The sequence below is a fragment of the Macaca fascicularis genome, chromosome X (genome assembly GCF_037993035.2).
Source record: "Macaca fascicularis isolate 582-1 chromosome X, T2T-MFA8v1.1".
Classification (NCBI taxonomy): Eukaryota; Metazoa; Chordata; class Mammalia; order Primates; family Cercopithecidae; genus Macaca; species Macaca fascicularis.
The window spans coordinates 6,072,171-6,099,483 of record NC_088395.1 but is presented as its reverse complement, the minus strand read 5'-3'; the positions used below and the strand labels follow the sequence as shown (position 1 = coordinate 6,099,483).

Below are 27,313 nucleotides of genomic sequence, written 5' to 3'. Positions count from 1 at the left end.
ACCACGAATAATACTTTTGTATAACTCTCTTTAGTCTTGGTTCAGTAGACTTTAGTGCATGGTTAAGACTGTGTGGGTGGTATATTCCTGTCTAGTCTCTGATTCACTTAACACACATCATAACCACTTTTGGTCACCATTAAAATCCTTCATGGACATCATCTTGATGCAGCAATTTTGCATCCCCTGGAGAACATAGATCAGCTATTTTGCCTCAAGATGGGACTAAATTTGAAGTGCAAGTTGAAATACAGCTCCAGGTGGGACCATATCCAGTCTAGCTCTCTGCTCTCCTTTCCCTAGCCTGCTGTCCTGCCCTTCTCCTGAGAGGTCTCCTTCAGAAAATCATGTTCATTGATGATTTACTGGGTAAAGAAAATGTCGTGCATATACGTAATAGAAAACTACACAGCCGCTCTGCCTTTCTGTGCCAGGGCAGCACGTGGTCCATGCCAAGCGACAGAGACTCTCAGGTTGTGCTCTCAGGATGACCGAGTGGGAGACAGCAGCACCAGCGGTGGCAGAGACCCTTGACATCAAGCTCTTTGGGAAGTGGAGCACCGATGATATGCAGATCAATGACATTTCCCTGCAGGATTACATTGCAGTGACGGAGAAGTATGCCAAGTACCTGCCTCACAGTGCAGGGTAGTATGCTGCCAAACGCTTCCGCAAAGCTCAGTGCCCCATTGTGGAGCCCCTCACTAACTCCATGACGATGCATGGCCACAACAACTGCAAGAAGCTCATGACTGTGTGCATCGTCAAGTATGCCTTTGAGATCATATACCTGCTCACAGGCGAGAACCCTCTGTAAGTCCTGGTGAATGCCATCACCAACAGTGGTCTCTGGGAGGGCTCCACACGCATTGGGCGAGCCGGGACTGTGAGACAACAGGTTGTGGACGTGTCCCCACTGCACCATGTGAATCAGGCCATCTGGCTGCTGTGCAAAGGAGCTCATGAGGCTCCCTTCCGGAACATCAAGACCATTGCTGAGTGCCTGGCAGATGAGCTCATCAATGCCGCCTAGGGCTCCTCCAACTCCTATGCCATCGAGAAGAAGGAAAAGCTGCAGCGTGTGGCCAAGTGTAAGCACCCATTTTCCCAGCTGCTGCCCAATAAACCTGTCTGCCCTTTGGGGCAACCAGAAAAGAAGAAAGAAAGAAAGAAAGAAAGAAAGAAAGAAAGAAAGAAAGAAAGAAAGAAAGAAAGAAAGAAAGAAAGAAAGAAAGAAAGAGAAAGAGAGGAAGGGAGGAAGGGAGGAAGGGAGGAAGGGAGGAAGGGAGGAAGGGAGGAAGGGAGGAAGGGAGGAAAGGAGGAAAGGAGGAAAGCAGGAAGGAAGAAAGGAAGGAAGGAAGGAAGGAAAGAAAGAAAGAAAGAGAGAGAAAGAAGAAAGAGAAAGAAAGAAAGAGAGAGAAAGAAGAAAGAAAGAGAAAGAAAGAAAGAACTACACAGCCATAAAAAAATAAAATAAAATAAAATAAAGTCTTCAATTGCAATATAGACGAAGCTGGAAGCTATCGTCCTAAGTCCATTAACTCAGAAACAGAAAACCAAATACTGTATGTTCTCGCTTATAAGTGAGAGCTAAACAGTGGGCACATATGGACATAAAAATGGAGATAATAAACACTGGAGACTCCAAAATGGAAGAGGGAGGGGCGTGAGGTTTGCAGAATTACCTATTGGGTACAGTGTTCACTATTTGGGTAATGGGTGTGCTAGAAGCTGAATCCCCACCAATATGCAATATACTCATATAACAAACAAGCAGATGTAGCCCCTAAATCTGAAAAAAATATAATAAAACCTGCTTCATATGATTATTTTGAAAATTAAATGAAATAATTCACATGAGGTGTTTAGCATTATGTCTAGCACATAAAAAGGCTTTATAAATATTATTATTATTACTAAAAAAAATCTAATGCACAAGAACCTTTCTCCAGGCTCTTCTAGAAAACTTGACCTAAGACACTGGGTATATACATTTTAAAAAATCTATTTGGATCTTGGTTTTATGATCCTAATTTTATAAAATATTAGTTCTAAAATTATTTATTTTTAATTCTCATCATTTCATATAATTTGAAAATGAGCTAGAAAAAAAAATCTTTATGATTTCCTAAGAAAAATCTAACAAATTGCCATAAAAGCTTATTGACCTAATCTCTAGCTTTTGGTTTGAGAAAAAATTGTTTACTGAGACAGATAATGGCTCTGTCTCCTGCGTATTCAACATCATCTGACAGTACATTAGTAAACTGCAGGCTTTATTGTTGGGAAAAACAAACTCAAAAGATTGAAATAAATATAATAGCCAGAGACCAACTTAATTTAAAAGTACCCCACGGGAGAAACATAAAAGTGGAAAGTTTAGTTCTTGATCTTCAGTACAGAATACAAAGAATGTTAAAAGTGTGGGAAGGAAAAAAAACATCTCCACAGTTAAAAAAACATGTCTACCTACTGCATTCAAGACAGAATGCGATCTACCTTCAGAATCCATTGTTCCCAACTCCAAATATTAACTTTTTAAAAATTTTGAGACAGAGTCTCACTCTATTGCTCAGGCTGGAGTGCAGTGGCATGATCTCGGCTCACTACAACCTCTGCCTCCTGGGTTCAAGCGATTCTCTTGCCTCAGTCTCCCCAGTGGCTGAGATTACAGGTGTGTGCCACTGCAACTGGCTAATTTTTGTATTTTTAGTAGAGATGGAGTTTCGCCATGTTGGCCAGGCTGGTCTCGAAGTCCTGACCTCAAGTGATCTGTCCGCCTTGGCCTACCAAAATGCTGGGATTACAGGCATAAGCCACCATGCCTGGCCCAAATATTAACTTTTTAAAGATATGATTTCCCCAGCTCTTACTAAGTTAACTATGCTAACTAGGTTTTGTTGTTGTTTCTTTTAATGTCTTCAAATAGAAATGTATTTATCCAAGCAACTAACTTTGATAAATAAATAAATTTTTCACTAACCTTTTAAACAAAATGAAGGCATCATTTATTATGGTGACATTTTTCATAAGGGGTTTTTAACTCACTTGAAAACATACCTAAGCCTCATAGAAGGTCTATTCAATGCAGTGGAGATCATTGTAACGTCCATCTCCATTGATGTTGTATTAGTCTGTTTTCACATTGCTGATAAAGACATACCCGAGACTGGGCAATTTACAAAAGAAAGAGGTTTAATGGACTTGCAGTTCCACATGGCTGGGGAGGCCTCACAGTCAGGGCGGAAGGCAGAAGTTTCATCTTACATCACAGCAGGCAAGAGAGAATGTACCAGCAGGGGAAATGCCAGATGCTTGTAAAACCATCATAGCTCCTGAGAACTCACTCACTATCAGGAAAACAGTATGGGGGAACTGCCCTCATAATTCAATTATGTCCACCTTGCCCCACCTTTGACATGTGGGGATTATGACAATTCAAGGTGAGATTTGGGTGGGGACACAGAGCCCAAACATATCAGATGTGTTACTGGCAGGGTTCATTTGAGATCTGCATTTCTTAAGAAGTTCCCTTGGCTACTGGTCCCAAAAATGCAGTGTTAACATACCTTGCCAAAATTCATAGAAAAAAATGGCCTTAGGTGTATCTATGCTGGTAACTTTCGTTTTTGCTTGGTGTTCTTTTTGTAGTGACCATCTTTTCTCATGGATTTATTCAGCATAACCCTGATTTCAACCCTGCCTACTGTCAGTAGTTTTGAAATTAAATAAATCCATGGCTATCTATGGGAGCAATTTTGCTCTCAAGATGGCATTTAGCAGAGTTAGAGACCATTTTTGGTGGTTGAGCCTGGGAAGGTGGTGAATTCTACTGGAATCTAGTGGGTAGAGGCTAGAGAAGCTGATAAATATTCTATGATAAATAGGACTGTGCCTTCTCTTCGCAAGAATCATCTACACCCAATGTCACTGGTACTGGAGTTAAGAAATCATAGTTTAAACCATTTGAGGTGTCTGTTTGCAAGTCATCAATATTTTCTTTACATTAATCACAATCATGGTTATCACCCATTAACTGTGTTACAGGAAAGATTAAATCCATGCTTTAAACCAGTTATTCTTGGGTATTTGGGGCACAAGGCTGAGAAAGGTTTGGAACCCTAAGAAGAGGTGCAGAAATTAATTGACAGTATCTTCATGAATGTCCTCTGCCCCTGTATTGAGTTTCTATCACACACTTTTAGTCCCCTGAGGAAATCCCCTCCTCAGAAACACCAAACTTATTGTCTTTAATGAGTTTGGTCTAGAAATTAAAACCAACAAGAAAGATGCTGTCTTGAATCTGTTTATATAGGTGTTGACATAGAAGAGTTTAGAATGCTAAGAACACGTGTCGAAAGATTAAAAGCAGGCCCCAGACTGGAAACCAGCCAAGCCTGGATGCTCTGGAGCTGGAATCCTGCATGGCTCATAGATGAAAGTGGGTTTTTGGATGCTCTTAAATGAGAAATCATTTTTTACCAGTAAAAGAGAAAAAAGTACCAAGTAGAGAATAATGGGTGTACTACCTAAGACACAATTCCCTTGGAGCACAGCTTTGCTTCAGGTTGACCTTTTGTATAGAGTATAGACCCCGTCTTCTCTGGCAAGTAAAGTAACTTTCCATCAACTTCCTTGTTTGTTAATTTAGTTTTTATTCCATCTGTTTCCCTTTAATACTGTCTCTCTCCTTTGGATGTGATCACCTTAATATTGAATCTAGATTGTGGACTCACCTTTTTGGTTGCATTAATCAAAATTTCCATGCAAATTAGTGTAAAACACAATTATGCATGAGCTTCCATCCGGGGTTTCTTAGGTCACTTATTTCATAGCCATCTCCGAATGTCATTAGTGTGAAGCTCAGTCTTTAAACACTGGCAACTAAGAAATACAACCATACTTTTGAAACTCTAATTTTCTAGTTAAAGTGAAACAGAGAAAATATCATCCCAGTTCATTTAGCAAACCAACCACAGCACACAGTTTCCCCTGGGGTGCTTGTAAAATGCAAAGTGTTCTACAGAGAGGCAGTGGTACTTTCTGATCTTCAGCTTCTGTGGCAATGAATCTGGACTTTGACTTTGGTCCATGTAAGGAGATGAGATATGCTTTGTCCTGCTGTGGTTTCCAGTTCTGATTTGTGTTGAATGTCAGGAAATGAGAGGCCACCCATGGCCCTCTTCACCTGGGCACACCACGCAGCCAAACCTCTCTAGGGCCATGTCATCTCCCTAGGTTGTTTTTTCATTTGTTTGTTTTGGTTTTTTCCCCAGAATCAGAGAGCAGGACCAAGTCCTTTTGCAACATTGAATGTTCTCTGACTTTCTATCCATTTCCTGCTGTACACTTTTAGTTCCATGAGGAAATTCCTTCCTCAGAAATACACAGCATATTGTCATGGATGGGTTTGATCTTCTAGAAATTAAAGTCAACAAGATAGGTGCTCCCTTGAATCTGTTACATGGCTGTTCCCCTAAAGCCAATGTTTCTATCTGAAAAATCGGTAAGAAAAAGAGGTAGGTTAGCTAATCCTTCAAAAATAAAATATTGCATAAAAACATACCATCTTAGGATAGTTTCTTTAGCCTTTTGCAGATTTTTTTTTTTTTTCAGATAGAAGCATCTTACTGAGATATTGGCTTTTCCGGCTTCACAGCTGTGTTATGGGAAATACGAACTTTCACTGAACAGCACTATTCTAGCTGGAGTGTGGTATTACAAAACTATCTATTCTTCAATATATGTATAACTTTTCCCCGCTTTTTACAACATAAATGCTCATCTGAGGCCAAATTTTTCCCTACAGCAGAAAAGCTGCATATTTTTCAACCTTGTTGTTTCCCATGGATGCTGTGATCTGTTCAAAGAAAGTTTAGTTGGATTTACTCTAACACATGAGTTATCTCTCTTTTGCCTCTGCAGAGCTCTATATTTAGTAGACTGCTATAAGGCTGTCAGTATTTCCACAATCCTTTCATTCTCCTCATTTGTATGATTGCAAGCGCCAATGACTTCTTGGCATGAGGAAAGCTGTAAATCTCATGAGAATCAATGCTGGTGGGTGTACACTCCCAGATTTGAAACCTAGTAGCTTTCCCACAGGCAGAATTCTGTGCTCTGACAACTTCATTTTACTTAATTTTTTTCTTACAGATTTTGTATTGGGACACACAATGCAGGACCTCACAGTTATAACTTTACTGGAGTTACAATATGAATTGTGGAAGCTTCTTAGATTTCCCTTTTTATAAAGATAGTTATTCTTTTTTTTAAAGTATGTAGTTAGGGGTTACATGTGCAATTCTATTACATAGATATCTTGCACAGTAAAGAAGCCTGGCTTTTAGTGTAGTCATCAACTGAATAGTGTACTTTATACCCATTAAGAAATTTCTCATCCCTCAATCCCTTCATAAGCCTCTAATTTCTATTATTCCACTCTTTGTCCATGTGTACGTTATTTAGGTTCCACTTGTGATTGAGAATATGCAGCATTTAATTTTCTTTTCTGAGTTACTTTACTTTAGATAATGGCCTCCAGTTCCATCCATGTTGCTGCAAAAGACGTGATTTTCTTCTTTTTACAGCTGCGTAATATTGCATAGTGTATTATACCACATTTTCTTTATCCAGTCCACCATTGATGGGAACCTGGGTTGATTTTATATCTTTCCTATTATGATTTGTGCTGCAATAAATGTACAAGTGCAGATATCTTTTTTATACAACAATTTCTTTTCCTTTGGGTAGATCCCCAGTAGTGGCATTGTTAAATCAATGGTACTTCTATTTTTAGTTCTTTGAGAAATCTCCACAGTTTTCCATTGAGATTCTACTAATTTACATTCCCACCAACAGTGTATAAGCATTCCCTTTTCTTCACATCCTCGCTAACATCTGCTGTTTTCTGAGTTTTTAATTATAGCCACTCTGGCTGGCAAAAGATGATACCTCATTGTGGTGTTGACTTGGACCACAATGGTGATGATTGTGGTCTCTGATGATTTGAGATGATGAAGATTTCTGATAGACTCATTGGCTTTTGTATGTCTTCTTTTAAAAAATGTCTACTCATGCCTTTTTGCCCAATTTTTCATGGAGCAATTTGTTTATTTGTTGTTGTTGAATTGTTTTAGTTGACTTTATGAACAGGCTTTGTCTATGTGGTTTGACTTCAGTCAATGGTGCCCAGAGTTGCTTTATATTCAACACCAAATTTTGGGGGGAACTGGTCAACTGAGTTCATCTCCTCCCAACTCCACATTCAATGACATCACACTGATCACTTGAAATCAGTCTCAGTGGGAGTATTTACACCGTAGAAATCAACAAACATTGCAAATCAAACCTCCACCCCAACTCCTCTGGAGAGGCAGTCACTGAGGATTTACTAGCCCTATATTGCCTATGTTTCTGACACAACAAGAGTGATTAAGAATAAGACTGAAAGTAAAAATAGCCTTGTGTGGAAGTACAAAAGGACTGAGATTCTGCTGAAGACGCAAACAACAGAAATCCTCACTGCCAATGTGTAAAATTGGCAAGATGGAAAAGTGTAAAGATACACTAAGTCCCAAAGAGGATACATCAATCACTACAGAAGAGAGAGAAGAGGTATTCAAGACACACCCAAGGGAAGACTTCAAGGCAAAAAATGTACCTACTCTGATCAGATTTGGTGCAAAGCTATCCTTCAATGATTCCAGTTTTCCTGCAGTCTCGAATGTCAACATCATGGCATAGATTTGTATAAGTAGTGACATTTCTTTTTCATGCATGCAAAATCAATTATTTTGAATCTTACTAACAAGGTAGTATGTGGTTTGTATGTGTTATTTCTATATTTAATACATATAGAAGGCTTATACTGATGTGGAAATATCTGTTATCATTTAGTACTAATTTTTCTTTCCAAACTGCTTTAAACGGTTATCTTCCTTGTATTTGCTTCTATCTTTCTGCACATTTAGACTGTCGATTGTTCCATAACCAAGTCTGCCTTATTTCTTAAGGTCTACTTCATATTCTGTTCTTCCCAGCTATTCTACCTGTAAATACTTCCTAAGATTACTCTAGTTCTAGTTTATGTCAATGCTTTAAAATATTTTACATACACCTGTTACTATTAAGTACATTTTAGGTGTTATACCAAGTCAATATTCAACCAGATATATCTACATTATAATAAAAATCATTGAACCTAGGACAAGGACTCCAAGGCAAAATTTCCTGATTTTTTCCAAACCTATTATCTGAGAAAGTGGGAATGATTGGTGAATTTTAAAGAAAATTGAAGTCTCATGAAGGAGTGTCTTGAGGTGCTAATTTATAGCATTTTCCAATTTCCATGATGTAAATATTCCTATCATGTCTGATTCCAAGTTGCAAAACATCGTTATTGAATTTGGAGATGAGAGGAGATGACCTCAGTTGAGTTTCATGAACCAGTACAAGCTCGCTTCAGCCAACCATCCTTACAGAAGGGGAAAATAAGAAAAGGCGAGAGTCTATCAGATGAGGGAAAATGAAGAGTTAACAATGGATGTGGGACGGTATTTTAGTTTTCTTTTGCTGATATAAAAATTATTACAAACATAGTGACTTAAAATAAGACAAATTTATTCTCTTATAGAACTGGAGGTCAGAAGTCCTAAACTCAAACTGTTGGCATGGCTGATTTTTTTTTTTTTAATTTCTACTTTTGTTTTGGATTTAGGGAACACGTGTGCAGGTTTGTTACTAGGGTATATTGTGGGATGCTGAGGTTTGGGCTCCTAATAATCCCATTGCTCAGGTAGTGAATATTGTACCCAACAGGAAGGTTTTCAACACTTGCCTCCTCTTCCTCCCACCATTCAAAACCTCACTGTCTATTGTCCCAATCTTTATGTCCATGTGTATCTGTTGTTTAGCTCCCACTTATAAATGAGAACATGTGTATTGGTCCATTTGCATACTGATATAAAGAAATACCTGAGACTGGTTAATTTATAAAGAAAAATAGGTTTAATGGACTCACAGTTCCACATGGCTTGGAGGCCTCACAATCATGGTGGAATGTAAAGGAGGAGGAAAGGCACATCATACATGGCGGCAAGCAAGAGAGAGTGTGCAGGGTAACTGCCCTTTATAAAACCATCAGATCTCATGAGACTTACTCACTGTCATGAGAACAGCATGAGAAAACACCCAGCCCCATAATTCAGTTACCTCCCACAGGGTCCTTCCCATGATATGTGGGGATTATCAGAGCTATAATTCAGGATGAGATTTGGTTGGAGACACAGCCAAACCATATCAACATGGTATTTGTTTTTCTGTTTCTGAATTAGTTCACTTAGCATAATGGCCTTCAGCTGCATCCATGTTGCTGCAAAGGACATAATTTTGTTCTTTTTATATGGCTGCATAGTACCTCATGGTGTATATGTACCACATTTTCTTTATGCAGTCTGCCATTGATGGGCATGTAGATTGATTCTATGTCTTTGCTATTGTGAATACTGCTGTGCTGAACATGCAAGTGCATGTGTCTTTTCAGTTGAATGATTTATTTTCCTTTGGGTAGATACCTGGTAATTGGTTTGCTGGGTCTAATGGTAGTTCTGATGTAAGTTCCTGAAGAAGTCTCTGAACTGCTGTCTGAACTAATTTGCATTCCCACCATCAGGCTGATTTCTTATGGAGGCTCTAGGAAGCAGTCAGCTCTTTGCTTTCTCTAGCTTCTAGAAGGTGTTCACATCCCCTAGCTCATGGCCCTGTGTCACTCTAGCATCTGTTGTCATTGTTGTTGCTGTCTCATCCTTTTCTCTGCCTCTGACCCCACTGCATCCCTTTTACAATAACCCATTTGCATAAGCCAGGAAAATCTCCCCGTCTCAATATCCTTAACCTAACCACATCTGCAAAGTCCATTTTGCCAAGCAAGGTCACATATTTACAGGTTCTGGGGATTAGGACATGGAGACCTTTGGGGGCCATTATTCAGCCTACCCCAGAGGGAATCCTAAGGTAAGACATACTATGTCCTCATCGCTTTTCCTTAGCAAGGAGGGGACAAACTTTGGTTAATAATCTCAAGTAAGATTTACAAAGTTTTAGAATCTACACTCTGATACCGTTTGAAAGTGGCCTCTTTCTCAGGGATCTATCATTTGTTTAAGTTAATCATGTTTGTTCGTTTGTTTTTTGGAGACAAAGTCGTGCTTTATTGCCAATGCTGGAGAGAAGTGGCACAATCTCAGCTCACTGCAACCTCCACCTCTTAGGTTCAAGCAATTCTTGTGTCTCAGCCTCCCCAGTAGCTGGGATTACAGATACCTGCCACCACACCCAGCTAATCTTTATATTTTAAGCAGAGACTGGGTTTTACCATGTTGCCTAAGCTGATCTCAAACTCCTGAACTCAGGCAATCCACCTACCTTGACCTCCCAAAGTGCTAGGATTACAGGTGTGAGCCACTGCACCTGGCCAAGTTAATTATATTTTAAAGACTGGTGTTTAGCAACCAACATCTCAAAATAACTTTCTACCTCAGACAGGCATTTTCTAGATGGGAAGTTTAAGTTATGACCTACATTTCAACTGATTAAAACACTCTCGTTGGTGAGTATGCAAAATAAATTTCTTTGTAAGTACTGTTTAAAACATATGCATTTATGCAAGATCTGGTCTGGTGAGGTAGAACTTTAAATGGAAGGGCAGATAAGTGGAAATGTTAAAAACCATTGTTTTGAACCACTTCTAAGTTTACTAGATCATATATATATGATCTAGTAAAAGTATATATATATATATATGCACTTAAGTCTTATTGTCATGGTTCCATGACAAGTCTACCAAAGTATTAAATAACTGGTTTCTGTGTTTCAGGCATAATTTTATTTTGGGAAAGAAGACCTTGTTGAACTGGGACCAACCATAATAAAGGGAAAAAGCTGGCATTGTTTCCTCACTTCTATGGTCCTATAGTTCTCTCCATGGCCAGAAGTCTTTCTAAGGAATATTTTTTTGGGGGAGGGGAGAGTTCGTGTTGGGATTAAGTCTTCTGAATAGAGAAGACTTATTCAGTCTTCTCTATTCTTAGAGAATACTCTAAGATGGGACAATGCTGTAGTGGATGAAAGCATGTCCCAGACACAATATCAAGGAGAAAGGGGACTGTTTTGTATGGAAAGGGAAAAAAAAAACAGCAAGTGATTTTTGTAAGTTTTTTTTTTCTTGTAAGGTTTTAGTTAAGTTCCTGTGGACTTTGCCTAGGCAGGTGACATGTGCCTCACATGATGCAGGACATGGCTTGCATCTCCTTGGGCCCTCATTAACCCATCCCTAACTCTATCCCCTGAGCACCAACAAGTGATTCGGAATATGGGAAGTCAGCCAGCAAAAGGGGTCTCAAAGTGACTTCACCTTGTCAGCAATTACCTCCTAGAGGGACTGCAGTGTTTGCAGCTGAGAAGCCAGCACTCAGTCTCTTGCAAACACACACAGAGTTATGCTTCCTGAACCTAATTACAGGCGTTTATTTTGCACTGGGAAGCTGGATACAAGTAAAGACATGAAGACAGCCCTCCCAGGGAATGGACACAAGAAGGAACTAGTGTACTCTGGGTTATAATTTAGCTGTAACCAATATTTGCTCATTCTACTCCCCTTCTTCCTCCTCTTCCTTTTTCTTGCCCACCTCTTTCTCCTCCTCATGTAATAGATTTTAAAATATTTCAGTGAACTTGTAATTTGCTTCCACAATAATTGTATTATTTGAACATGCATATCTTCCCTTTTTCAAAAGCCATTTAAATTCCTTTTTTTTTTTTTTTTCTGAGAAAGGGTCTCATTCTGATGCTTAGGTTGGAATGCCGTGGCGCTGTCATAGCTCACTGCAGCCTCCATCTCCTGGTCTCAAGCGATCCTCTCACCTCAGCCTTCTGAGTACATGGGACTACAGACATGAACCATCATGCCCAGCTAATTTTTGTATTTTTTGTAGCGATGGGGTTTTGCTGTGTTGCCCAGGCTGGTCTTGAATGCCTGGGCTCAAACAATCCACCCACTTCTGCCTCCCCAAATGCTGGAATTACAGACTTGAGCCACTGTGCCTGGCCGAATTCTAGGAACTGTCCATGCATATCCTTTGCTCATTTGCTATCTATCGCTTGTTGATCTTTTAATAATCACCTCTTAGGAGCTGCTTCTAGAGGAAGGACTTCAATCCTTTGCTTGTTATATGAATTGCAATGTTTCCCCTGGTTTGCCATTTGGGAATTCAGTAGGGGATATAAAATAACATATAAAAACAAATGATGGTTGCATATATAATAAACAACCACTAATTGGAAGACCACATTGGAAAAATGAACAAAGAAGAATAACTAGAAATCCTCTGGAAAATAAGAACAATGAAGAGGATGATTAAAAGTCATTTAAATAGTCTTGTAGCATATTATAAATCCTCAATGATTAAAACAACATGGCATTGGCAAGTAGACATAGAGACAAACCAATGGAACACATCAAAGAGTCCAGAATAGGTAAAATGTATATAGGAATTCCGGACATGAATAGCTGTCATGTCAATCTTTGGGAAAAGATAAATTTCAAGAAACAGATTGGGACACTTGGTTAGCCTTATGGAAAAATTTAAATCTGGGAAGGGGGGAACTTAGGAGGGAGGATCCTTTGATGCCAGAAGTTCATTACCAGCCTGGGCAACAAAGCAAGATCTCACTTCTACAAAAAATAAAAATAATTATTAGGTCATGATAGGCATATACCTGTGGTCCCAGCTGTTTGGAAGGCTCAGGCAAGAGGATCACTTGACCCCAGGAGTTTGAGGCTACAGTGAGCTATGATCACACCACTCCACTCCATCATGGGCAGCAGAACAAGACCCTGTCTCTAAAAAAAGATGAAAAAGAAAAACAAAAATCTAGATCCATGTCCCACAATGTATTCACAAATAAATTCTAAATAGATCAATGATTTAAATATAAACAATGAAGCTATGCTTGTATTAAATATACTAGAAGGAAGGATGGAAGAATCTATAATCTTGAAGTGGGAAGGTCTTTCTAACAATGAAAGTATAAATAAATCACAAAGGAAACCACTAATCAAAATTTCCGTATAAAAAATACACCATAAATGGAGAATATTAAAGCAAACTTGGAGTCATCCCTTTCCTACTTTTGTTATTTTATGAGTTTGTACGAGAAAATTAAGTGCATCTAGGCTAACCACCAAAAATAAAACTAGTATTTCATCTTTTTAGAAAACACCAAATGAAAACATGAGCCCTGTGCTGTCTATTAAGGTAACCAACAGCTTCCTGTGGCCATTTAAATTTGTTTTCTTCAATTAAATTTAAAAACTGGTTACTTGTTGATATGGTTTGGCTATGTTCCCACCCAAATCTCATCTTGAATTGTAGTTCCCATAATCCCCACATGCTGTGGGAGGGGCCCAGTGGGAGGTAATTGAATCATGGGGGCAGTTTCCTCCATGCTATTCTCGTGATAGTGGGTAAGTTTTCACGAGAATTGATGGTTTTATAAGGGGCTTCCCCTTCACTGGGCTCTCATTCTTCTCCTTGCTGCTGCCATGTGAAGAACGATGTATTTGCTTCCCCTTCCACCATAACTGAAAGTTTCCTGAGGCCTCCCCAGCCTTGCAGAACTGAGTCAATTAAACCTCTTTCATTTATAAATTACCCTGTCTTGGGTATTTCTTCATAGTAGTGTAAGAATGAACTAATACACTTGTTTACACCTGCCGTAATAAAATTGCTCAATAGCCATATGTGGCTAGCTGCTACCATTTTGGGCAACACTAATTTCTATGAATGTAGAAAACCCCGTTGGAAAGCATTGGCCATTTGCTGATTCAGCAAACATTTCTTGAACTGTATTCCAAGCACTTCCGTCGTTGTGGATACGAATGAGCACAAAAAGGAGAGAAATCCTTCCCTTGAAGCCACTTATATTGTAGTGAGATCTACCCAAAACCAGGACGTGGTCAAGTCTTGTTGCACAAAACCTCTACCTCTCACATTCAGTACAGAGTTGCTTTACATATGTAGGTTTGATAATGAACAGTGAGGCCTGAGCACAACAAAAGGAGCCAATACTCATCTATAATCCCTGAGCATGATACAGCACCTAGTGCAAAAGCCATTGCAGTTCTTGCCTTTGCTTTCAGTGGCAAAAATCACAATGACTTTTGGACCAACCTAATAAAAGCATATGTGTTTGATCAGTAAATAAATTCATCTTTATGAATCATCTCCTCCTCCATTTTGTTTATAGGGAAACATAATTATAGAGCTCAAGAGATGAAATGTCACACAGTTAGGAAGTGAGAGAGCCAATTATCTATTCTCTGCATTGGACACTGTCTCTGGAGAATGATAGAAGGACTCAGGATACATTTCAGAGCAAGTCACTCTATAAAGAGAAATGTCTGGATCTTAAATATCTGAATAATGATCATGTTTATCATTGAAAAGATTGCTCCATCTATTTATTTTACAGAACATTTTGGGAAAACGTGTAATACATGCAAGCTTCCTTTTTTCCTTTAAGACCAGTTCTTTAATGTGTGTGATGTGTGTTTGCAAGGTAAGATTTCCCAGCTCATTGCCCGAGTTTCTTCGGGAGAGAAAACCCAGAGCAAAAAGACCCACAGAGACAGTGAATTGTTATAATGTGCCATGATCTTCACATTGACTTTGAAGTTATCACGCCTTCTTTTAATCCAAATTAGTATATAGTGATTTGAATACATACAATTATATGTGTTTAGGCAAAGTGCTAGTTTTCTTTTTAAATTGAATTCAGCTCATCAAGCACTTGCAAATTATTTATTTGTAATACCTGTGATTATCTGAATTTCATCTTTTTGTGTGTGAACATAAAAGCAAGTCCTATACAATTTCCCAAAATACCATATTACCCTGCTGATTAGTAAAATCATAAACCACAGGTATTTGAGAGGAAGTATATATTTCTCAAATTAAAGACTGATATTTAGATCAATATCAAAGTTTTGTATGTGTTACGAAAAGTTGTGGAAAATGTGTGAAATCTCAGCAAATAACATAGGTTTTATTAGTTCTTTATATAATGAAATGGATAATTGAAATTATATGTTTACCAATTTAAAATCATTTTAAAACTATTATTTTTTCTTTGACAATGTAAGCTCTCTATAAAAAGATACTTAAAAGATAAAAAAGCAGAAAGTGCAGTTCACCCAGGATTCAATAATTTTTGGAAGTGAATGTTAAACATTTCTTGGCTTGTTTGATTTTAAGTTTGTTTCTTCTATGTTCATTTCACATAATTAAATGTACGATATCTAATACTCTCATTACATAGAATTGAATCTAATAATTGAGATTTCAATGCTTCATATATTTTTAAAAATTCTTTTGCTTATATATTTCTCTGTAACTCTCAGAATCAAAGTCATTTCTTTTGAAAACATTAAAATTAAATTATCCTGGCTGCCCAAACATAGAAAGGGAGTTTAACATTAGACAAAAGTCAAATCCAGGAGCAGCAAGGATGATTCACCAGAACACTGAGTGTATAAGGACTTCTTCTAATTCCCACATTTTCACTCTGGACAAAAACATCTCAGGGACACCTGTGTCACTAAACTGTAAGCTCTGCAATGGGCAAATCTTCCAAATTTTTCTTCATTCCTACTTTGAATGGAACCAGTGCTAACCCAGAACACAACTTTCTTATTCATTTTGATTCTTTAGCATAGAAAACTCCCCATTCATCTGCTATCTCCCACAAAAAATAGCCAGCCTAATCATTTTATCGATTTTTTCACCCTAATTCTCTCAGAGATGACTACGTGTGCTTTTGATGAGTGAAATTTAAATATATTCATGGCTGATCAAAGCCCTGTGACAGGCATTTTGGGAGAGACCCAAGCAAGTACCTCTAGCCCCAGCAAGCAGTCAAGGAGTTTAAATCTAGAAGATAAAATAGAAGATTGCTTTCTAATTAAATGATAAATTTAACCCCCTTCCTTTCATCTCAGGGCAGCTTATCCCAATTAATGTGCACATTGTGGCTACTTATCTCTCAGAAAAAAAGAGAGTTTGATTTTCAATAATGACTTAAATGTCCATGCTAATTCTATGATGTTCAGAATTGACTCTAGGCTGATTGTATTGTAGCAAATTAATGACAATATAATATTAATCACTTAAGGGTAACTGATGGAAAAGGTCAGTCTAAATTAGTGAAAAGCATGAATTTCTACAATGCTCATTGAAAAATTAAATGCCTAAAATATTTGTCCATAGTGCTGACTATAATGAACAAACATGCTCATTTATAATTGTTGAATTAATTATAGTCAAATCTATAGACTTTTCTTTCTTTTGTTTTTAACTTTCTCACCTGACCTAAGCCAATTTAGCTGTTCGTCAGTTCCCAGGTTCCTTGGACCATATCAGGAGGCTCCCAATATAAGACCAGCCCCAAAACTTGGCTTTCCAGGGGATACTTTACCATGGAGATCAACCCTACCAACAGAACAAATATTTATTAGCCTACAGACACATTGTGATAACCTCAAGAATAGTCTTTGTACACAAGAGATTTTCAAAAAAGATACCCATTGGCATAGAAAGAATGATATTCCAAAGTCAGATTTATACATGTTTAAGGTTGCTTTGGGCAAAAGTCTCCCCCAGAAGTGTAGAGGGTGGTGAAGGGTGGGCTACATGGGACTCACTGGATTATAGAACACCAAGCCTGAAGCTACTTGGTGCTGGGCTGCCCACATTCTCAGACGCATACAAGTTATGTGTATTAGTTATTTATGGCCAGTGTAACAGAGCATCACACACTTAGTGGTTTGAGACAACACAAAGTTATTGTCATATGTTCTGAAGAAATCCAGCATGGCTCTCAATGCGTTAGTATCAAGGTGTTGTCAGGGCTTCATTCCTTCTGGAAGTTCTAAGGGAGAAAATGTCTCCTTGTTCTTTCTAGCATCTAGAGACCACCTATATTTCTTGATGCATGGCCCCAATTTTCATTTTCAAAGCCAGCAACAGCAGGTTTCATGCCATATCACTCTTACCTATTTGTTTTTCTCTTCCGCTTTTAAAGATTCTGTGATTCCATTGGGTCCACCTGGATAATCCAAGACGATCTCCCTATTTTATAAATATCCCTATTTTAATTCCATCTGGGACCAGAATAGCCTTTTGTCATGCAAGTGACATATTCACAGTTTCAGGGAATTCGTATGTGAACATCTTTGGTAGAGGCATTATTCTGCATGCCACACTATATTACCATATATATAATCACTGTCCATGTCACCCACCAAGAAAACCTTATTTCCAATGCACCTTATGATAAATAAGGAAACTCTGTTGTTGATTCCAAAAAGGATATTTGGAATATAAATTTTTGGATATGTTTGGATTTCTGATTAAGGTTCTTAAAATGCTAAGGCTGTAGACTAGACTGCAAATAAAGTTAATGTTCATACACACATACACGGTGCAGTTTATAAGAAGGCATTTTAAAGCCAATTATCAAACAAACAATATTAGACCATGCACTCAGTGCAATTTGTACTATGAAGCAAATGGAATTTTATCACTTCAAATTTATTTAGCAAATGCTTTCTGAATTATAAGTGTCCAAAATATAGGCTTAATGGAAATCTCACAGTAGGAACAGCTTGTAGATAGATTTAGTCCAATCCTCCTATGTTAAACATGAGAAATGTAAACTGAGAGAGATTAAGTGACCAGCAGAAAGTTAGAGGTGAGACCTAATTCTTCTAGATCCAAATCTAGTTCTGTTACTAGAAATATAACACAAATCCTCATTTCTGATAGTGACCTTCGAGTGTCTCCAATTTAGAATTATTACATTTTAATGTGTCAGAGTAAGTCTCTACTTAAAATTGTTTAAATAGAAGCAATCAGCCATCAAGCTGTGGTCTAACTTGAGGTTACCACTAGTACCTCATTGATTTTATTTTGTGCCTAGTGAAATAGAAGGTAAGAATAAAGAGTAAGACTTGGCACTAGTGTACAACCAACCCATGCAACTCTCCTATGAAGAGGATCGTAAAGGGTGCATTTGGAATTGTGGGAGAAAAGACCAAAATACATCTGCTTTACTCCATGGGTAGCATTTTGTGCATTCTTGGACATGCATGCAAATTAACTGCATGGAAACATGAAAAACATATCAATCTCCATAACAACCATGTTGTGTTCTATTATGATAAATGTGGATGTCAAACATTGAGCAACTGGGAAAAGGGTAAGTGATTTTAAATGTCTGCTGTTCCTGAAACTGCTTGAAGACATTCTGAAATGATGACTGTGTGAAAACTCACAGTCAATACTCATAGCATTGAGATAACCAAAATGTAATATATCTTTCATATACTAAAACAAAGTAATTGTGGTGTACATTGGCAGATATTCATCTCTGTCAAGGTGCTAAGTTGATATGATTTGGCTGTGCCCCCACCTAAATATCATCTTGAATTGTAGCTCCCATAATCCCCTCATGTTGTGGGAGGGAACTTGTGGAAGGTGATTAGATTATGGGGTGTCTCCCCCATGCTGGTCTCATGATAGTGAGTTAGTTCTCACAAGATCTGATGGTTATATAAGGGGCTTCCAGCTTCACTGGGCACTCATTTATTTCTCCTGCCACCATGTGAAAAAGGACATGTTTGCTTCACCTTCTGCCATGACTGTAAGTTTCCTGAGGCCTTCCCAATCATGTGGAACTGTGAGTCAATTAAACCGTTTTCCCTTATAAATTACCCAGTCTCAGGTATTTCTTCATAGCAGTGTGAGAAGGGGCTCATACATAAGTCAAACCTACAACTTTGACTGAATGTCCCCAAACTAAGATTTTAGGTATAGAGTCATCAGAGCTTTCAAAGCGCTTTACTTGCTTTTTAATTTTGTCTTCGAAACAATCCTAGGCAGAGTTATTCTCATTTTATAGATGAGAAAACTAAGAATCAGAAAGGTGACATGCCTGATCTAAGTTTACTGAGTTAGTAGATGATTGAGCTAGGGGTCTTACTTAGTCTAATGACTCATTCATGACTGTTTCACCCTCCAGAAGAGCTATTGCCTTCTAGCTGGGTTGCACTTGCCCTTGCTCCTATTTTTTTCTACTTCGTGGTGCGTGTTTTACCCAGTGCAGAGTACTTGCAGAATCAGATGGTCTTTGTCACTCAGAAAGTGTTTTATCTTTTGGTTGCAGAAGCTTTGTTGGAAGGTCTCTCTATGATTTGGATACTGCCCCTATTGGACCATCAACCTGATTCACTGGTCTTCTAAAAGCACCTAAAAGCCATCTTTTATTCTCCAGCCAAATGATGCCAAGACAACAATCTAAATTCAACCAATGGTCCAGATATTCTGATCCCTGTTCCCATTGAAAACCTGCTTTGGAAGATCATCTCAGCAACCCATCTGTTCATTTATCTAACAGGTATGTATTCGACAACTGCTGTGTTCAAAATACGCAGGTGAATCAACACGAAAGTTTTGTTCATGTCCTCAAGAGTCTTCCATCATAATAAGGACAGCAGTCATTTAAAAAAATTCAGTGCAGCTTAATTGAGTTTTATTACTGAGGCACTTAAATGAGCTATAGTACCAGGGAAATCCCATACAAATGTCATTTCTCAGGGCAGGGGATTTGTTTTTGCTCAGTGTGGTAGACCTAAGTGTGCCTGAGATAGTTAAGCAAGGGTTCCAGGAAAAGGGAGCTTATGTTTGCTAGAAATAGGAAGACATTCCAGGTGAGAAGAGATGGACTTTGCAAAGCAAAGGAGTATTATGGCATAACGTGGAACATGGTTGAATACTTCATATGCAGAAATTGAAAAAAAGTGGGTAAGAGAGGAGACAGGGAAAGAGAAAGAAAGAGAAAGAGAAAGAAGAAAAAGACAAACAAGGAGGAGGAGAAAGAGGAGAAGAAGAAAGATGTGAAAGAGGAGGAGAAATAAAAAAAGAGGTGAGGGGGAGGAAGAGGAGGAGGAGGATGAGAACAAAGAAGAAAAGAGGAGAGGAAAGGCAAGGAGAGGGCAGTAAAGATAAAATAAGGGCCAAACAGAGCTGGGAATGATGGGTCATGCCTACAATTCCAGCATTTTGGGAGACTGAAGCAAGATGATTACTTGAGGCCAGGAGTTGGTGACCAGCCTGGGCAATATAAAGAGAACACTGGAAGAAGAAGAAGAAGAAGAGGAAGAAGAAGAAGAAGAAGAAGAAGAAGAAGAAGAAGAAGAAGAAGAAGAAGAAGAAGAAGAAGAAGAAGAAGAAGAAGAAGGAGTAGTAGGAGGAGTAGGAGGAGGAGGAGGAGGAGAAGAGGAGGAGGAGGGGGAGAAGGGGGAGGAGGGGAGGGGAGGGGGAGGGGGAGGAGGAAGAGGAAGAGGAAGAAGGGGAAGGGGAAGGGGGAGAAGGAGAAGGAACAAACTTTATTGAATTTAAAAGATTTTTGAAAATCCAAGTACACTTATGTAGTTTGTAAGTTACTAAAGCATGTGTCATTAATTGTAGGAACCATGCCATGATCAGCAGGATTGCAATAGGAAAAAATGCATCTTACATAAATCCATTGCAAGGAAGCTGGCCTTATAGATTCAAGTATCCATTGTTCCCTTTTTGAGCTACAAAATGAGTGCATCAGCTTTCTTCCAATGGGATTAGAATGACCCTACAAAGTTAAATCTTAAGTGCTTGAGTGACTTTTAAAAGGGCTAACCAAAGAATTTATGAGTTGAGATCTATGAATGAAGGCATAGTACTTAGTGAACTTTTGGTAAAATTTTAATTTTTTAACAAAAATTCTTAAGAAGTTTTTAATAGAGGAGAAGCAATAGGGTTTGCTCATGCAAATTGTAAATGATCAAGAAACAAAATACCAGAATATGCAACATTTACCCCAAGTTATGAGATATTTTAAAATATGTGCCTGTAATAGTGTTGCTCTTCATGAAGACAAAAATTTACTGCAATACCTGCTGGATTAAAAAGGCACCAACATATTTATTTGGGCTCTCAATCTTTTTTCTACCATGTGAAAATTATACTGTCAAGTAGAACCTGAAATAGTAATTTATATCATATATTAGTAGAAACGATATGTTGGTATCTCTAGGGCATTCCTGATAAAAGGAACTCCTTATAACGTTCTTCTATATATATACAAAATTTTGAGAATATATTATGACAACATGGGGTTTTGCTTAATATGCACAGCTGGGGTGTGTACACTGAGCTATGGCTGATGAAATGTAGATGCTCAAAAATTAAAAACTGTGAGACTCATTATGAAAAAGTAAGGAAGGGAAGGATAGAGAAATGAACATTTAGACTCTCTAAACTCAGTTCCAAGTTGATTTTGAACTCAGAGAGGGTGAAAACATCACCCTAGTCATCCCACTCAAATGTAAATCTCGTAAGTGTAGAAATTTGGTTTTTCATTTTGCTTTTATTGTTGTACTTTGCTGCACAATTCCCACTGCTTACAACATTGGCACTGCTGTTGAATGGATGACTTTCTCTTTATCTATGCAGTCCTTAATAAAATGCCTAGCTCAAAGAACGTGCTTAATAAATTTTAGGTAAACAGATGGATAATTGGAATCAAGACAGATGGATGAGTGGATGGGTATCTGAATGAATGAATGATAATAGAAAATAATAAAGGGTGTGTATGAAACAACGAGAAAGATGGAGCACTTTGAAGCTGAAAGGAAGAGTTACTAATTATAGAAGAAGGAGGATAAATTATCATGACTCTTCAGTTCATGGCATAGACAAGAGGAATAAATTGGACAACAGGAGATTGAGAAGACATTTCTGAGGCTACAGATTCTGATAATGTCTTCCCTATCTCCAATACACAACATTGCACTCTACTTATTACAATTGCCCTCTTTGATTCAAACAATGCACCCCTGATGCAGTTTGTCTGTCTCCAGTTTATAACATTGAAGTTAGTGTGCATTTTTTCCTATATTCTGCACCACTTCACACCATTGACATGCAAGAAGTTATTATTTCAGGTATTAACAAGAAACTATTTGCTTAACTATCTTTCCACACGAATCCTACATATAAACTCAAATGTGCTAAAGAAAAGATATACATATTCAATGGATTCAAATGAATGCTTAAATAGTAGAGACTTATTGAGTGATTTGAGTGTTCTACATTCAACAATTTCAGTAGTATTATACAATCATCATTATGTCCTCCAGAAAAGTATAATGCTAAATTCCAGGCATTTCACATGGCAGGTGATTATATTGCATACAAATAAATTGGCTTTCCTGATGTTGGAAGGCTTTGAGGCTTGTTTTCTGGTTTCAACTTATAGAGAAATCAGGATTCATAAATACAGCTCCTTATATCAATGTGTCAGTAAGCAACATTTAAAAAAATTATTTTAAGTTCCAAGATACAAGTGCAGTACGTGCAGATTTGCTTCATAGGTAAACGTGTGCCATGGTGGTTTGCAGCACCTATCAACCTGTCACCTAGGCATTAAGCCCGGCATGCATTAGCTATTTACCCTAATGCTCTCTCTCCCCAACCCTCCCTACAGGCCCCAGTGTGTGTTGTTTCCCTCCTTGTGTCCATGTGTTCTCATTGTTCAGCTCCCACTTATGAGTGAGAACATGCAGTGTTTGCTTTTCTGTTTCTGTGTTAGTTGCTGAAGATGATGGCTTCCAGCTTCATCCATGTCTCTGCAAAGAACATGATCTCCTTCCTTTTAATGGCTGCATAGTATTCCATGTTATATATGTACCACATTTTATTTATCCAGTCTATCACTGATGGGCATTTGAGTTGGTTCTATGTCTTTGCTATTGTGAATAGTGCTAGTAAGCAACATTTTAAAATAAAAATAGTCTGGATTTTTCACTAAACCACTAAGCTTGTTCTTTGGGAAGCCAAGAGGAAACTGTTGTAAAAATTTAGGTTCTTGTGGAAAGAGTACTCTTTCTCTTTTTTTTTTCTTTTCCTTTTTTTTTTTTTTTTTTTTTTTGAGACGGAGTCTTGCTCTGTTGCCAAGCTGCAGTGCAGTGATACGATCTCAGCTCACTGCAACATCTGCCTCCAGGGTTCAAGCGATTCTCCTGCCTCAGTCTCCTGAGGAGCTGGGACTACAGGTGCGTGCCACCGCATCCAGCTAATTTTTGCATTTTTTGTAGAGACAAGGTTTCACCATGTGGGCCAGGATGGTCTTGATGTCTTGATGTCGTGATCTGCCCACCTCGGCCTCCCAAAGTGCTGGGATTACAGATGTGAGCCTCCATGCCCAGCCAAGAGTACTCTTTTAGGGCAATTAAGAAGGTAGGTGATTAAAGTATAATGCTGGGTCCTTTGATCTCTTTGGATCGCTTTGCTATTTTGCTGGGTTCTTAATAGCCCACTCAAGTGAGGCAGACAACGCTTAGCTATGCTCATGGTTAATTAAGGTGAACCAGTGAAAGCTCTTATTGTCCATCCCCTGACTCTTCTGTATTGATTCTTATGAATCTCATGAATGCAGATACAAGTTGACATTTTTCAACTTGCTTTCATCACACTTGTGAATAGAAAAGGTTCTTCTTCTCAAAAAACTTCTTACAATTTCTGGTAAGGGAAACTGCTGTGTTTCCCAACTATGCCACCACCTACTAATTCACACAGGACACTAGCCCACCAGTAAGTAGCCTGGTCAAGTCATATGACCAACTTTTATTTTCACCAATAATTTCTGATTGGCTGTTATTTCACACAGAAGGCTTTTGTGGAGAATCAGTCTCGTGGATTTTCAGAAGGGGGTGTTTCCATTTAACGACTGCAAGCATGGCCAGTTCTCAGCATTATTCTTGTCAGATAAATATGAGTTCAAGGAAAAAATAATAAAAGATATGCAGATTCATTATAGGCAAAGGGAAGTTAAAAGGATTTTCCTCTTTCAGAGTTTATCCAGCTGGATTTATAGTTAATCCAATAATTGTTTTAATCACAGAGCATAACTCAGGGCACCTTCCCTCCCTCTCTCTGTCTCTCTGTCTCTGTCTCTCGTGCTCTCTGTCTCTGTCTCTGATAGTTCCAGGGAACCCAGGACTTGGAGACCCTTTGAGTTATAATCCCAAGATTTGACTGAATGAACCAAGTATATGCTGAAGACTTTTACAATCATAGAATACCAAACAAAATACTAGCATTGTTGTGAATATTTGGGTGGTAGATTCTATTCTTAAATAACATTTAGGATCATCTTGAAGGGCTTATTTTTTCAGATATAACTTTTTTAAAGAAGAATACCACAAACTTGATGACGGAGGGTTATAGAAGCCTATTAATTATTTTTGGCAATTACCTCTAGGAGAAACTGAGGTCAAGGGAGTTATGGGTCATTCAAATCTCTGCAGATCACTTTTACAGTAACTGTGGGATGTCTTGATAGTCCTCAAGATCAGCATCTCAAAGCCATTGTCCTAGGAGTATTATTCCTATAGAACGTTAATGGGGATGTGTTATGGGCTCAATTGGGCCTCTGACAAATTCATATGTTGAAGTCAAAACTCACAGTACCTCAGAATGCATTTGAAGACAGGGCCTTTAATGAGGTAATTATGGTAAAATGATGTCATAGGGGTGGACTCTAATCCAACATGACTGGTGTTTTTATAGGAAGAGGAGATTACAACACAGACACACACAGAGGGTCAGCCACATGAAGACACAGGGAGGAGATGGCGTCTACAAGCCAAGGAGAGAGGCCTCAGGAGAAACTAACCCTACTAACAACTTGATCTTGAAATTCCAGCCTCTAGAACTGTGAGAAACGAGAGAAACAAATGTCTGTTGTATAAACCAAAAAAATATATAAACACCTATGTTTTCAACAACCTTAGCACTTTGCATAATCTTATGTGTTCTTTGTGTGTTATGTGCGTTATAAATCTACAAGGACTTTTTTTTTTTTTTTTTTTTTTTTTGAGACAGAGTCTTGCTCTGTCACCCAGGCTGGAGTGCAGTGGTGTGATCTCAGCTCACTGCAACCTCCGCCTCCCAGGTTCAAGCAATTCTCTTGCTTCAGCTTCCTGAGTAGCTGGGATTACAGACGCACACCACCATGTCCAGCTAATTTTTATATTATTAGTAGAGACAGGGTTTCAGCATGTTGGCCAGTCTGGATTCGAACTCCTGATCTCAAATATTCTGCCTGCCTCTGGGCTCCCAAAGTGCTGGGATTACAGGTGTGAGCCACCACACGCGGATGAAACAATTATTCTGTGCTGTCTTCTAAGCTTTTTTTTTTTTTTTTTGGCATAGATCCTTTGAATTCAAATGATTTTGAGAAACTATTGTTCCAATAGAATGCTCTTTGAAACATCACTCTACACCAAGCAGCTCTAATTAATGGGATTATGAACATACCCCATATTCTCTTGGTTCAGATGTCAAGTTTTGTCAGCATTGCATTTGGTTTTGCTAGGTGGGATTATCAATGAGGAAGAGGGCCCTGAAAAGAAATCTTGTCCTGGCTCTTTGGTGAGACTGTGTTTTCCAGTGCAGGTGGAAACTTCGCCAGTAAATTTAAAATAACAAATACAATGCTTCCTACTGTCAGAGTGGTTTCAGGTTTAGCACATTTTAATAAGTATTAATTGATCCCAAAAATGTTGTGGAAGAAAGTGGATTTTTGGTTAACAGAGAAGATGAAGGAATAAGCTAAAAAATGTTAGGTAGCTTATGGGTGCATTTGAGAGCATGACTTCACAGTTAATTCCAGCAGCACCAAGTACTCTGTCTAGGTGAATCAGCTAACCCATCTGAGTCTTCGTTTCTTCATCCGTTAAGTGAGAGAAGATAGAAAATACAGTTTTGCCACCCCCGATGGATAAGATAATTAAATGAGGTGATTAAGGGAGGCTGTTTAGCGGGCAGCCTTGTATAATAACCACTCAGTAAGTGTTTCATGTGGTCTTTATCAAGGTTACCCATGAAGGAGTGGTATAGGTGGCTCCCAAATGATGTCTTCTGATAGCCAATCTCCTATTCATGTCTTTGTATATTTAATTTATACTTTTGCTTTTTTTAAGAGTTGAGGTCTCACTGTGTTGCTCAGGCTGGACTCAAATCCCTGGGCTTGAGTGATCCTTCCATGTTAGCCTCCCAAAGCACTGGGCCCACAGGTGAGCCCCACCACACCTGGCTACCTCTCGTATAATCACACTTTTGACACTTGTTGCTAAGAACGAATTGCCCAGAATTTAATCCTAACTAAGTGAACGGATAAAATTGCTGTTATAATCCTTAAAAAAAGATCTATACCACCAGTATACAAATCGTCAAAACCGTGGTGCCCCTACATATTTATAAAGAAATTTAGAAATTTAAAAATTTAACTCAAAAAGTAGTAATGTCCAAAAGTTCATCAGAGAGACCAGTGAAATTTAATAAATATGTCTTAGTGAAGATTACCTAAACACCACAGAAAACAAAGTATATATTTGGCACGGCAAAGTCAATTTCTTCATCTTGTTTCATGACTCTCAAATTTTATAATTCAAACAGTTTTGATTTGTTTTGGTTTGGTTTGGTTTGGTTGTATTTCACAGTTAGTTTGCTACCTGCATTTCTGGGTCTTTGATAAGGGTTTCATCTAGCTTCCTTTTACACCCTTAGTTCATTTTCATGCTCCATGTCTACATTTTTGTTAAAAATATTACAGCATGCCAAAAGACATATCTCCTTAGAAACCAGTAAGCAGGCCAGGTGTGGTGGCTCACACCTGTAATCCCAGCACTTTGGGAGGCCAAGGCGGGCGGATCACAAGGTCAGGAGATCGAGACCATCCTGGCTAACACTGTGAAATGCCGTCTCTACTAAAAATACAAAAAATTAGCCGGGTGTGGTGGCAGGCGCCTGTAGTCCCAGCTACTCGGGAGGCTGAGGCAGGAGAATGGTGTGAACCTGGGAGGCAGAGCTTGCAGTGAGCCGAGATTGCGCCACTGCACTCCAGCCTGGGCAACAGAGCGAGACTCCATCTCAAAAAAAAAAAAAAAGAAATCAGTAAGCAACTTCCACTAACTCAACTTTCCTGTTCTCTCCTTGCCGCCCGAGTGTGGGGTATTCATCTCTGTGCTTGTTCTGTTGTAGGTTTTTCTCACCCATCTTGCTTTTCACATCAATTTTCCTTTCTGGGACCCTGGAGACACTTGAGTTTGAGACCCCTGTCTCAGAGTTCCTTTGAGATGATATAGAACAAAACTAAC

General features: G+C 38.5%; 1 pseudogene; it reads left to right on the top strand.

The window, feature by feature from the left end:
* The first annotated feature begins 467 nt into the window (after nt 1-467).
* LOC102131389 (small ribosomal subunit protein uS7-like) lies at nt 468-3,716 on the top strand (annotated as a pseudogene).
* The last annotated feature ends 23,597 nt before the right edge of the window (nt 3,717-27,313 follow it).